This window comes from Bos indicus, chromosome X (assembly GCF_029378745.1).
Source record: "Bos indicus isolate NIAB-ARS_2022 breed Sahiwal x Tharparkar chromosome X, NIAB-ARS_B.indTharparkar_mat_pri_1.0, whole genome shotgun sequence".
In the NCBI taxonomy this organism is placed as follows: Eukaryota; Metazoa; Chordata; class Mammalia; order Artiodactyla; family Bovidae; genus Bos; species Bos indicus.
Window position 1 is genome coordinate 55,812,601 of NC_091789.1, and position 13,732 is coordinate 55,826,332.

The following is a 13,732-nucleotide window of genomic DNA, read 5'->3' on the forward strand; positions in this document are numbered from 1 at the left end:
CCAAGGTTACCTTCTGCTGTACATTTTGGTGGGGGGGTCTGACTTGGGGCTTTTTCTGTAGGACTTTGTCATCTGGAAAGGGAGAATATTTGACTGTTTTAACTGACAACAAGCTCAAGAAGACCAGACTCAGCAAGACCGAGGCTGTTTTTCTGTGTTTTGCTTTTTTGTCTTTCAATGTAGACTGGTTAATTTTTAGAATAGAGCAGAAAGAAATCTCAAATATCCTTCAATCCAGTGTTCTTCATAGTGGGAATTGCTGTAAATTACAGCTCTTGAAATCAGTTTTGTGGGTCACAACAAGCAATTTTTTAAAAAGAAATGCATCTGTTCATCACCCACAAGTAGTGTTAAGAATTATTACTTTGAGGAGCTTGTTTTAGTTTTACATGTAAGAAATAATGTCACCTTATAAGATGTATTTCTAACATCTTAAACCAGCCCCTGGGGTCTCTGTAAACTGAAAGAAGCTGAAAACTCTTGAGTCTTTCACATAGGATACCTTCTATCTCATTTTCATTTTTGGAAGTTTCCTACATTCATCACAACTTGTCAAGTATAGCTTCATGGAAATAACCTATTGAGATCCTTTCTGATAGAGATCCGAAAAGGATGCCATTAGGCCAAATGTTTCCAAGCGAATGGCAGAATTTGGTCCAGAAGTAAATCAGTCAGGAGGACCAATTTCTGCAGAAAGGTTAGAGAAGAGCAGAGCCACTGGGGATGTGCCCCTCCAGCACTTCACATCCCCTAGCAAGGCTAGTATCCAAAAAAAAAAAAAAAAAGCAGACAGTAGAAACAGAGAAGTGGTAACATGAGCACGACTCAGTTTGGTGGTGTTAGCTTTAAAGATAGAACACAGGGGCTCTGAGCCAAGGAATGTGGGCAGGCTTGAGGGGCTCAAAAAGCAGAGAAATGTATTCTTCTCTGGAGTCTCAGTAACGAATGCAGCCCTGCTGACACCTTAAACAAAAAAAGCAGTACCAAGTGTTGGCAAGGATGTGGAGAACTATAACCTTCAAACATTGCCGGTGGAAAAGTGTAATCATGCACTTGCTGTGGAAAGCATTGTGACCGTCCTCCTAAAAGTTCTACGTAGAGCTACCATTCGACCTAGCAATTCCACTTGTAGGTATATACTCAAGAGAATTGAAAACGTGTTCGCAAAACCTGTACAAAAGTGTTTATAATAGCATTACAAGCATACCTCAGAGATATTGCAAGTTCAGTTCCAGAATAGCAATAAAGTGAATATCACAATAAAGCAAGTCACAATATTATGTTTATATTATACTGCAGTCTATGAAGTGTGCATTATATCTAAAAAATACATATCTGAATATAAAAATACCTTATTGATAAAAAGTACCAAAACAATTACAATAGAAACATCAAAGATCATCAATCATGAATCACTGAAACAAATATAGTAACAATAAAAATTTGAAATATTGCAAAATTACCAAGATGTAACACAGAAACACAAAGTGAGCAAATGCTCTTTCAAAAATGTCACCAATAGACATTTTGCTCAAGGCAGGATTGCCACAAACTTTCTATTTGTAAAAATCACAAGAAAGCAAAGCACAATAAAATGAGGTCTGCCTCGAGGTATGAGGTATGATTTGTAGTATATAGCAAATCAAAAACTTAGGGGAGACTGCTGATTAAATTTTGCAAATTGACTACAAGGTTTTTTGTCTTCCTTTCTTTGTGAAATCTCACAAGAATTAAGTGAAAGTCGCTCAGTCATGTCCGACTCTTTGCAACCCCATGGGGTATACAGTCCATGGAATTCTCCAGACCAGAATACTGGAGTGAGTAGCTTTTCCCTTCTCCAGGGTATCTTCCCAACCCAGGGATTGAGCCCAGGTTTCCCACATTGTAGGCAGATTCTTTACCAGCTGAACTACAAGGAAAGCCCAAGTAAACTAATAATCCTTTCTTAACTTTCTACTTTGGAATACTTTTACATCTACAGAAGAGTTGCAAAGGTAGTAAGGAGCGTTCCTGTATACCTTTCATCTAGATTTCCCTAAGTTAACATATGTCACCTATTAAAATTAAGAAATTAACATTAGTTCAGTACTATTAACTAAGCTAGACACATTATACAAATGTTAACAAGTTTTCCCCAAAGTCCTTTTTCCTCCCCAAGGTTCAATCCAGGATACTGATTGTATTTAGTCATCATGTCTCCTCATTCTCCTACATTCTCTGACAGTTCCTTATTATTTTATGTTTTTAATAACCTTAACACTTTTTGAAGAGTCCTTATCAGCTGTTTTGTAGGATGGCCTTCAATTTGGACTTGTCTGATGTTTTCTCATGATAACTGGGATTACTATGAGATTTGGGGAATAAGACCACAGCGTTGATAGCTCTTTTTATCATTCATATAAATTATATGATATCAACATGACTTATTGGTGGTGGTGTTTACTTTGATCCCTTAGCTAAGTTTTTCCTCTGTAAATTTCTATTTCTCCATTTCCATACTCTATTTCTTAGAAATCAGTCATCTAGTCCAGCTCATAGTCAATAGAATGGGGAGGTGGATTAAGCTTCACCTCTTGGAGGAAGAAGTACCAAAGAATTTGTGAGTATAAAAATAAACACAATTATTAATTAAAATTTGGAGGTGAGATACTTTGAAGCTATGCAAATATCTTGATTTTCCTTAAAGTTTTGCCCATTAGGTTTAACATTCATCAGTGGGTCTTACCTGCATCAAATTACTACTTTGGTGTTCTAATGGTGATTTTCTATGTCCTTCATATCACCTACATTTATTACTTGGAATTACTCTGTAAGTAAGTCCTACCTTATTTATTTAATCATTAACTTATATCAGTATTGCTATTGTTGTTTAGTTGCTAAGACATGTCCGGCTCTTTTGTGAGCCCATGGACTGTAGCCTGCCAGGCTCCTCTGTCCATGGGATTTCCCAAGCAAGAATAATGGAGTGAGTTGCCATTTCCTTCTCCAGGGAATCTTCCTGACCCAGGGATTGAATACACGTCTCCGGCATTGCAGTCAGATTCCTTACCACTGAGCTACCTCGATGTTTTATTCTTTGTGATATAATCAAATAGCATCTGATTTTCTCAAATTGATCCAGTTTTGTCCTTTAGAAGCTCTTTGGTATTGGCTCATGTCCCTTTGACATGTCCAATGTGTTAGGCAGAATTTTAAAGATATTCCCCTCAAGATTCCTGTCCTTCAATAAAATACTAATCTTGGTATTGCTGTAAGGAGATTTTTTTCAGATATAATTTAACACTCAATCAGTTGACTTTAAGAGTGGGAGATGATCCTGGACTATCCTGATCTGCTGAGTAAAATCACATGAGTTGTTAAAGCATAGACCCTTCTCTAGCTGGTGGCAGAAGAGGAAGGCAGAAAAGAAAGGAGAGGATGTCGAGGACGTTCAAAGCAAGAGATTGATTCAATTTGTCATTGCTGGGTTTGTAAAATGGAGGTGACCAAGAGCCAAGAAATATAAGGAGTCTCTAGAAGCTGGAAAAAAAAAACAAAAACAACCCTCAGTCAACAGCCAGGAAGGAAACAGGGACCACAGTCCTCTAACTGCATGGATTGAATTCAGCCAACAACCTGAATGAGTCCAGCAGCAGGTTCTTCCTCAGAACCTTCAGATAGGAGTCCAAGCTTACTGCCACCCTGACTTCAGCATTCTGAGACCTTAAGCAAGGAATCCAGTTGAGCCCGCCTGGATTTCTGTTTCAAGCCACTACTTTTGTGGTTATTTGTTACACAGCAAAGGAAAACAAATACATTTGCATATTCTTTACAAAACACTTCTTTACTTTCTAGTACTACAAGACATTCCAGGTTCATCTTGTACTTCCCCTGCCCTGATCCTAGGATCAACTATTTCTTTAAGGAGTCATGGTTCCTTTTATTAGAAAATGGTATTTAGAAACCAAGATCTGTGCCCTGTGTGTGTTCATTGCTAATGGGGCGGCATTGTGTCTAGGCCCTCTCAGTGGACAGAACTAACTATGCACACACACGCACACACACACACACACACAGGAGTTCATATTGATGTCTCTGACACTAAATCTTTTCCTTTTTGCAACTTTTTTCTCTGACGTTGGAAACTTGGCTTCCACTATCTACAACATATAATATAAACTTCTTTGTTTAACCTTCTGCTGCTGCTAAGTCGCTTCAGTCGTGTCCGACTCTGTGCGACCCCATAGACGGCAGCCTATCAGGCTCCCCGGTCCCTGGGATTCTCCAGGCAAGAACACTGGAGTGGGTTGCCATTGCCTTCTCCAACGCATGAAAGTGAAAAGTGAAAGTGAAGTCGCTCAGTCGTGTCCGACTCTAGTGACGCCATGGACTGCAGCCCACCAGGCTCCTCTGTCCATGGGATTTTCTAGGCAAAAGTACTGAAGTGGGGTGCCATTGCCTTCTCCGGTTTACACATGCAATGTATGGCTATACATGTAATGAACTGCTATACTACACTCTGAAACAGATATACCAACTAGAGTACAGTTAATTTTGGCTTTTGCTTTGCAGTACCCAAAGGGTTTCCCTGGTGGCTCAATGGTAAAGAATTCGCCTGCTAATAATGCAGGACACGTGGGTTCAATCGCTGGGTTGGGACAATCCGGTGGAGAAGAAAATGGCAACTCTCTCCAGTATTCTAGCCTGGGAAATCCCATGGACAGAGGAGCCTGGCAGGGTACAGTCCATGGGGCTGCAAAAGAGTCAGACATGACTTAGTGACTAAACACTACTACCACCCCGTCAAACGTCGTTTCTTGAAGTTACTTAGGTCATCTCCATTATTCCCTATCCACTTCAAGGAAGTGATTTCATACATTTTGCTATGGTCTGAATGTTTGTGTCTCCCAAAAGTTAATCTGTTGAAATGTTAATGTGAAATGTGATTGTATTAGGAGATACTCAGTCATGAAGGCAGACTTTTCATGGATGGAATTAGCGTCTTTATAAAAGAGACCCCAGAAAGCTCCCTAATCCTTTCCACCATGTGAGGACACAGTGAGATTGGCAACCTACAACCCAGAAAACAATTTCATTAGAATTCGACCATGCTGGCACCTTCATCTTTGACTTCCAACCTCCAGAAATGTGAGAAATAAATTTCTGTTGTTTATAAGCTACCCAGCCTGTGGTGTTTTATTATAGCAGCCCAAATAGACTAAGACATGTGTAATTCAGTTAGATGTATCTGTACTCTTTCCTGTATTCTCCTGACATTCTAGTTGACTTTTAAAATTTCCATGTAGAAGGCTTTCTCAACTTTGGTACTGTTGACATTTTGGGGCTGGATCATCTTTTGTTTGGATGGTTGTCTTGTGAGTTGTTGGATGTTTATCAATATTCCTAGTCTCCTACTAGGGTGCCAGTAGCACCAAGTTCCCCAGTGTGAGAACAAAAAATGTCTGCAGGTACTCCTAAATATCCCCTTATGGGCAAAATCACTCCCAGTTTAGAAGTACTAACATAGGTAAAAGTCACTCTGTGGTGTATGGTTTTATGGGTTTGCATATGCGTGTTAATCGCCATAATAACATATAGAAGAGTTCTACCACCCTAAGAATTCCTTTTTGCAGCCTGTTTGCTATCAAACACATCCATTACCCCCAATCCCTGTGACCCACTGATCTGATTTTTTTTTTTTTTTTTTGCCACACGGCTTGTGGCACCTTAGTTCCCCAACCAGGGATTGAACCCAGGTCAGTGAAAGTGAAAGTGCTGAGTCCTAACCACTGGACCATCAGGGAATTCCCTCACTAATTTGATTTTAATTCCATAATTTTAACTTTTTTAGTACATCATATAAATGTAATTACACAATAGGTAGCCTTTAGTATCTGACTTTATTCAGCTAGTATAATGCACTTAAATTTTGCATGATTACATGTTGTTGCATGAAACAAAAGTGTATTTCTTTTTACTGCTGAGTAGTATTCCATTTTATAGATGTGCCAATATTTATTTATATATTCAACTGTTGAAGAACATCTGGATTATTCCCAGATTTTGGAGACTATGAATAATGCTACTATGATTATTCATTTGCAGGTTTTTGTGTGAATATGAGTTTGAAATTCACTGAGTCATATGGTAAATATATATTCAACTTTACATTAAACTGCCAATTTGTTTTACAACATAGCGGTATCATTTTGCATCCCCAGAAGCAATGCATGAGAGTTCTTCTTTCACATTCTCACCACCATATGCAATTGTGGAGGGTTATAAAATTTTATCCATCCTAATAAGTATGCACTAGTATCTCATTGTGGTTTTAATATGGATTTCCTTAATGACTCTCAATATTGAGCATTTTTTCATTTATGTTTTTTTTCCATTTGGATATCTCCTTCAGTTAAGTCTCTTCAGGCATTTTGACAATTTTAGAAAATTGTATGTTTATTTACTTGTCTATTTTTGGCTGTGCTGGGTCCTGGTTGCTGCACACAGGCTTTCCCTAGTTGTAGCGAGCAAGGGTTGTGGTGCATGGGCTTCTCAGTGCTGTGGCTTCTCGCTGCAGAGCCTGGGCTCTAGGGCACTCAGACTTCAGTAGTCACAGAATGTGTGCTCAATAATTGTGGTGAGTGGGCTTAGTTACCCCTTGGCATGTAAAATCTTCCCGGACCAGGGATCAAACCGATCTCCCCTGCACTGGCAGGTGAATTTTCAACAACTGAAACACCAGAGAAGTCCGGTTATATTGACAATTTTTAATTGAATTTTTTTCTTTTGCTGAGTTTTGAGAGTTCTTAAAATATTCAGAATATAAGTATTCTATAAGACATGTGATCTGCAAATACTTTCACACAGTATGGCTTGCCTTTTTACTCTCTTAACAGTGTCTTTCATAGACCAAAAGTTTTCATTTTGATAAAGTTCAATTTATCATTTTTTAATTAATGTCATACTGATACATATTTTCTTGTGGTGTCATACCTGAAAACTCATTGCCAAAACCTGTATATCACAGATATTCTCCTATATTTTCTCCTGGAAGTTATGAAGATTTTCTTCTGTCTTTGTTGTTGTTTGGTCATTCAGTCCTGTCCGACTCTTTGCGACCCCATAGACTGCAGCACTCCAGGTTTCCCTGTCCTTCACCATCTCCTGGAGTTTGCTCACACTCATGTCCATTGAGTCGGTGATGCCATCCAACCATCTCATCCTCTGCCCTTCCCTTCTCCTCCTGCCTTCAGTCTTTCCCAGCACAGGTTCTTTTCCAGTGAGTCGACTCTTTGCCTCAGGTGGCCAAATTATTGGAGCTTGAGCTTCAGCATCAGTCCTTCCAATGAATATTTAGAGTTGATTTCCTTGGTGGCTCAGACTGTAAAGCGCCTGTCTACAATGCGGGAGACCCGGGTTTGATCCCTGGGTCGGGAAGATGCCCTGGAGAAGGAAATGGCAATCCACACCAGTACTATTGCCTGGAAAATCCCATGGACAGAGGAGCCTGATAGGCTCCAGTCCATGGGGTCGCAAAGAGTCGGACACGACTGAGCGACTTCACTTTTCTTAAGGATTGACTGGTTTGATCTCCTGGCAGTCCAACAGATTCTCAAGAATCTTCTCCAACACCACAGTTGGAAAGAATCAGTTCTTCAGTGCTCAACCTTCTTTATGGTCCAACTCTCATATCCGTACATGACTACTGGAAAAAACATAGCTTTGACTATATGGAACTTTGTTGGCAAAGTAACGTCTCCAATTTTTAATGTGCTGTCTAGATTTGTCATAGCTAATGTGGGAGACCTGGGTTCGATCCCTGGGTTGGGAAGATCCCCTGGAGAAGGGAAAGGTTACCCACTCAAGTATTCTGACCTGGAGAATTCCATGGACTGTATACCCCATGGGGGTCTCAAAAAGTCAGACATGACTGAGTGACTTTCACTTTCACTTTCTTACAAGGAGCAAGCATCTTTTAATTTCATGGCTGCAGTCACTATCTGCAGTGATTTTGGAGCCCAAGAAAATAAAGTCTGTCACTGTTTGCACTGTTTCCACATCTATCTGCCAAGAAATCATGGGACTGGATGCCACGATCTTAGTTTTTTGAATGCTGAGCTTTAAGCCAGCTTTTCACTCTCTTCCTTCATCTTCATCAAGAGGCTCTTTAGTTTCTCTATGCTTTCTGCCATAACAGTGGTATCATCTGCATATCTGAGGTTGTTATTTCTCCTGGCAGTCTTGATTCTAGCTTGTGTTCCATCCAGCCTGGCATTTTGCATGATGTACTCTGCATATAAGTTAATAAGCAGGGTGACAATATACAGGCTTGTCATACTCCTTTCCCAATTTGGAACCAGGACGTTGTTCCATGTCTGGTTCTAACTGTTGCTTCTTCACCTACAAACGGATTTCACAGGAGGTAGGTAAGGTGGTCTGGTATTCCCATCACTTTAAGAATTTTCCACAGTTTGTTGTGATCCACACAATGAAGGCTTTAGCATAGTCAATGAAGCAGAAATAGATGTTTTTTTGGAATTCCCTTGGTTTTTCTCTGATCCAATTGATGTTGGCAATTTGATCTCTGGTTCCTCTCTGCCTTTTCTAAATCCAGCTTGAACATCTGGAAGTTCTCCGTTCACATACTGTTGCAGCCTAGCTTGATGGATTTTGAGTGTTACCTTGTTAGCAAGTGAAATGAGTGCATTTGTGGGGTAGTTTGAACATTCTTTTACATTGCCCTTCTTTCCGATTGGAATGAAAACTGACCTTTTCCAGTCCTGTGACAACTGCTGAGTTTTGCAAATTTGCTGGCATATTTAGTGCAGCACTTTCACAGCATCATCTTTTAGGATTTGAACAGCTCAGGTGGAATCCCATCACCTCCACTAGCTTTGCTCGTAGTGATGCTTCCGAATGCCCACTTGACTTCACACTCCAGGATGTCTGGCTGTAGGTGAGTGATCACACCATTGTGGTTATCTGGGCCATTAAGAATTTTTTTTTTGTATAGTTCTTCTGTGTATTCTTGCCACCTCTTCTTGATATCTTCTGCTTCTGTTAGGTCCATGCCATTTCTGTTCTTTATTGCGTCCATCTTTGCATGAAATGTTCCCTTGGTATCTCTAATTTTCTTGAAGAAATCTCTGGACTTTCCCATTCTATTGTTTTCCTCTATTTCTTTGCATTGATCATTGAGGAAGGCTTTCTTATCTCTCCTTGCTATTCTTTAGAACTCTGCATTCAAATGGTTATATCTATCCTCTTCTCCTTTGCCTTTCACTTCTCTTCTTTTCTCAGCTATTTGTAAGGCCTCCTCAGACAACCATTTTGCCTTTTTGCATTTCTTTTTCTTGGGGATGATTTTGATCATTGCCTTCTGTACAATGTTATTAATCTCCATCCGTAGTTCTTCAGGCTATGATGGACTCTGTCTGTCAGATCTAATCCCTTGAATCTATTTCTCACTTCCACTGTAAAATAATAAGGGGTTTGATTTAGGTCATACCTGAATGGTCTAGTGGTTTTCCCTACTTTCTTCAATTTAAGCCTGAATTTTACAATAAGGAGTTCGTGATCTGAGCCAGTCAGATTCTGGTCTTGTTTTTGCTGACTATCTAGAGCTTTTCCATCTGCAGCTGCAAAGAATATAGTCAATCTGATTTCGGTATTGACCATCTGGTGATGTCCATGTGTAGAGTCATCCCTTATGTTGTTGGAAGAGGGTGTTTGCTATGACCAGTGCTTTCTCTTGGCAAAACTCTGTTAGCCTTTGCCCTGCTTCATTTTGTAGTCCAAGACCAAACTTGCCTGTTACTCCAGGTATCTTGACTTCCTTCTTTTGCATTCCAGTCCCCTATGCTGAAAAGGACATCTTTTTTTTGGTGTTAGTTCTAGAAGGTATTGTAGGTCTTCATAGAACCATTCAGCTTCAGCTTCTTCGGCATTAGCAATTGGGGCATAGACTTGGATTACTGTGATACTGAATGGTTTGCCTTGGAAACAAATTGAGATCATTCTGTCGTTTTTGAGATTGCACCCAATCAATACTGCATTTTCGACCCTTTTGTTGACTATGAGGGCTACTCCATTTCTTCTAAGGGATTCTTGCGCACAGTAGTAGACATAATGGTCTGAATTAAATTTGCCCATTCCCATCCATTTTAGTTCACTGATTCCTAAACTGTTGATGGTTCCCTCTTGCCATCTCTTGTATGACCACTTCCAATTTACCTTGATTTATGGACCTCACAGTCCAGGTTCCTATGCAATATTGTTCTTTACAGCATCAGACTTTACTTTCTCCACCAAACACATCCACACCTGGGCCAATGCTTCCGCTTTGGCTCAGCCTCTTCATTCCTTCTGGATCTATTTCTCCACTCTTCTCCAGTAGCATATTGGACACCTACTGATCTGGGGAGTTCATCTTTATTTTCTTAAGTCTTGCATCTACATTTTATGATTTACATTATGCTTTCATTTATATTTAAGTCATTTTTATATATCTAAATGTAAATTACCATTTAAGTACATTACATTTTGAGTCACTTTTCTATAAGTTGTGATGTATGTGCTGAAGTCCATATTTTAGTTATTCATGTCTAGTTATGTTGGTTTTATTTCTTCTTTTCCAATATAGGTTCCTTGGGATTTTATTCATAGACAATAATGTCATCCACAAATACGGGAAAAAAATTTATTTTACAATTTCTATGTCTTTTATTTCTTTTTTTTTTTTTTTTTGCCTTTTTCCTGTTTTACAGAATAAGCCTTCCATTATGATGTTGAATAAGAGTGCTGAGAGTGGATATCCTTGCTTTTTTCCCAGTCTTGAGAGAAAATATTTGGTCCCTCACCATTAAATATGTTAGCTGGAGGATTTTGTAGAAGCCTTTTATCAGGTTATGGATGTTGACTTCTATTCACAATTTTAATCATTAATATATATTGTATTTTGTCAAAAAATTTCTTGCTTCTATGGCTATGCTCATGTGGTTTTTCTTCTTTGGGTTCTTAATGCAGTGGATTATGTTGCTTGATTTTCAACTGTTGAATTCACCTTTCATTTTTGGGATAAACCCTACTTGGTTGCAGTAGGTTATTCTTTCTCTAGATTGAGAAATTTAATTTGGTGATATGAGATATTGGTCTTACTTTTATTTGTAGTATATTTCTCTGGTTCGGTATCAGAGTAATGTTGCCTTTGCAAAATGAGTTGGAATGTATTTTTTCCTTTTTGTATTAGTTTTCAATTGCTGTGATAAGAAATTGCCACAAATTTAGAGCTTTATATAATACAAATATATTACCTTACAATTATCTTGTTCATAGGCCTCATCTGCCAAAAATCAAGATGTCAGCAGAGCTGTATTCCTTTCTGGAGGTTCTAGGGGAATATCTGTTTCTTTCCTCAAAGACTGTTGGCAAAATTCAGTTCCTTGTGATTGTAGGACTGAAATCCCCATTTTCTTATTGACTGTCAGCTAGAGGTCATTCCCAGCTTCCAGAAGCCAACCGTATATTTTGGCTCATGAATCTCTTTCTCCATCTTCAAAATCAGTAATGGCTGGTAAAGTGTTTGCCACATTTTCAATTTCTCTTTCTCCTTCTATCTCATCTCTCTGACCTAGATAGGAAATGTTCTCTGTGTTTAAAGATTAGATTTGCCTCACATGGATAATGAGGGCAATCTCTTCATCTCAAGGTCCAAACTCTTAATCAAATCAGCAAAGTCCCTTTTGCCATGTAGCATAACATATTCATAGGTTCCAGTGGTTAGGGTGTGGCTATCTGGAGAATCATCATCCCGCCTATGGCATATTCTATCTTCTGGAAGTGAGTGTGTACTATTGGTGCTGTTTCTTCTTTAAATGTTTGGTAGAATTTGCCAGTGCAACCATCTAGGTGTAGAGTTTTGTTTTGGGGTGTTTTTAAACCATGAACTTGATTTTTTTAATAGTTGTAGGGCTATTGAGTTTATCTATTTTATTTTGAGTGCTGTTCAATTTGGACAATATCTATTGATTAATGTTCCAATTAGCTATCTCTTTCCTCTGTTATCTCCCTATTTTCATTAAATCTATTGTGTCAGTTTTAAAATTTAGTTATTGCATTTTGCAGTTCTAAAACTTCCATTAAGTTCTTTTTTATATTTATTTCTTTGCTGGTAATTTCCATTTTAATTAGTTTTTCAAGGGTGATGGCTCTTTTGAGCACTTTTATAATAGTTGCTTAAAAGACTAGCAAATATTTACAGATAGCAACTATCACTGGTGTCTGTTGATTGCCTTTCCCCATACTTTTTGAGATTTTCATGGTTTTTATATGCTGAGTGAGTTTGGTTTGTATTTTGGACATTGAATATAATGTTATGAAATTTTGGGTCTTGTTTACATCTATCCATTTGAGAGTACTTCAGATTCCGGTATTCTTCACCGGTACATCTGCCATTTAATATTTCCTTTACAGAGAATTCAAATAGCTGCAGCACACACTCTCTCTGGTTTTTCACAGCTCTGTTCAGGGCTGCAGAGTAGAAAGTGTTTATTCTATGTTATTTGGGACCAGAACTTCACTGTATAAATCTTTATGTTTACTTTTAATTTGAAGACAAATCACAAATTTATAGAAATATTGCAAAAGCTGTACAGAGAATTTTTTCCCTGAATTGTTTGAGAGTAATGCCAGCCTGAGACCCCATTAACCCCATGGTACACAAAATTTGAAGAGGGCCCTTATGACTTTCATCTCCTACCATTATGTTACATATATGGAAAAATGGAGATTATTCAGGTGGGACTAATTTAATCACACAAGCTCTTTAAAAGGAGAAAGTTTTATATGGCCTTTGGCAGAAGGGGAAGTCAAAGAATTTGGAAACATGATAAGGCTTGGATGCATCACTACTGCTGCTCTGAAGATGTCAGGAGCCAAATGCAAGGACAGAGAGAAACCTCCAGGAGTTGAGAGCAACCCTCTGTCAAAAGCCAGCAAGGAGATGGGGAAATAAGTCCTATCAGTACAAAATATTAATAATTGAGTTCTGCCACCAACCCAAAGAAGCTTCCAAGGGGCTTCTTCCCCTGATCACCCAGATAAATAAGAGCACAGAACAGCCGACATCTTGATGTCAGCTTCATGAGACCTAAACAGAGAACTAGTCAAGCCCTCCCAGACTACTGAACTACAGAACTGTGAGCTAATAAACAAGCATTGTCTTAAGCTGCAAAGCTCATGGTAACATATTACACAGCAATAGAAAATAAACATAACCCCAAGCATCTTCAGTGCACATTTCCCACAGACATTCTCCAGCACAACCAAACTACAATTATCAAAATAAGAAATTAACATTGATATATTACTATCATCTAAACTCAGATCCCAGTAGGTTTTTAGCAGTTATTCTAACAATGGCAAAAGGATCCAGTTCAGAATCCCCAGTTGCATGTAGTTGTCATGTCTATTTGCCTTCAGTATAAAATATGCCCTCAACTTTCTTTGGCTCTCACAACATTGGAGCTCAGTTATTTTTTACATTGCCCCTCCATTTGGCTTTGCTTAATATTTCTTAAGTGGATTCAGGTTATGCGTATTTGGCAGGAATATCACGGAAGTGTAGCCATTCTGTTTTCTATCTTATCAGGTTTCTAAAGAGCCTTTTCAGACTGACCTTTGTGGCCTTTTGGTATGCTCCCCTCCCGTCATCTTTTGAGCACTTGCTTTCTGGCACAGCAAAATGTTCTGGGCC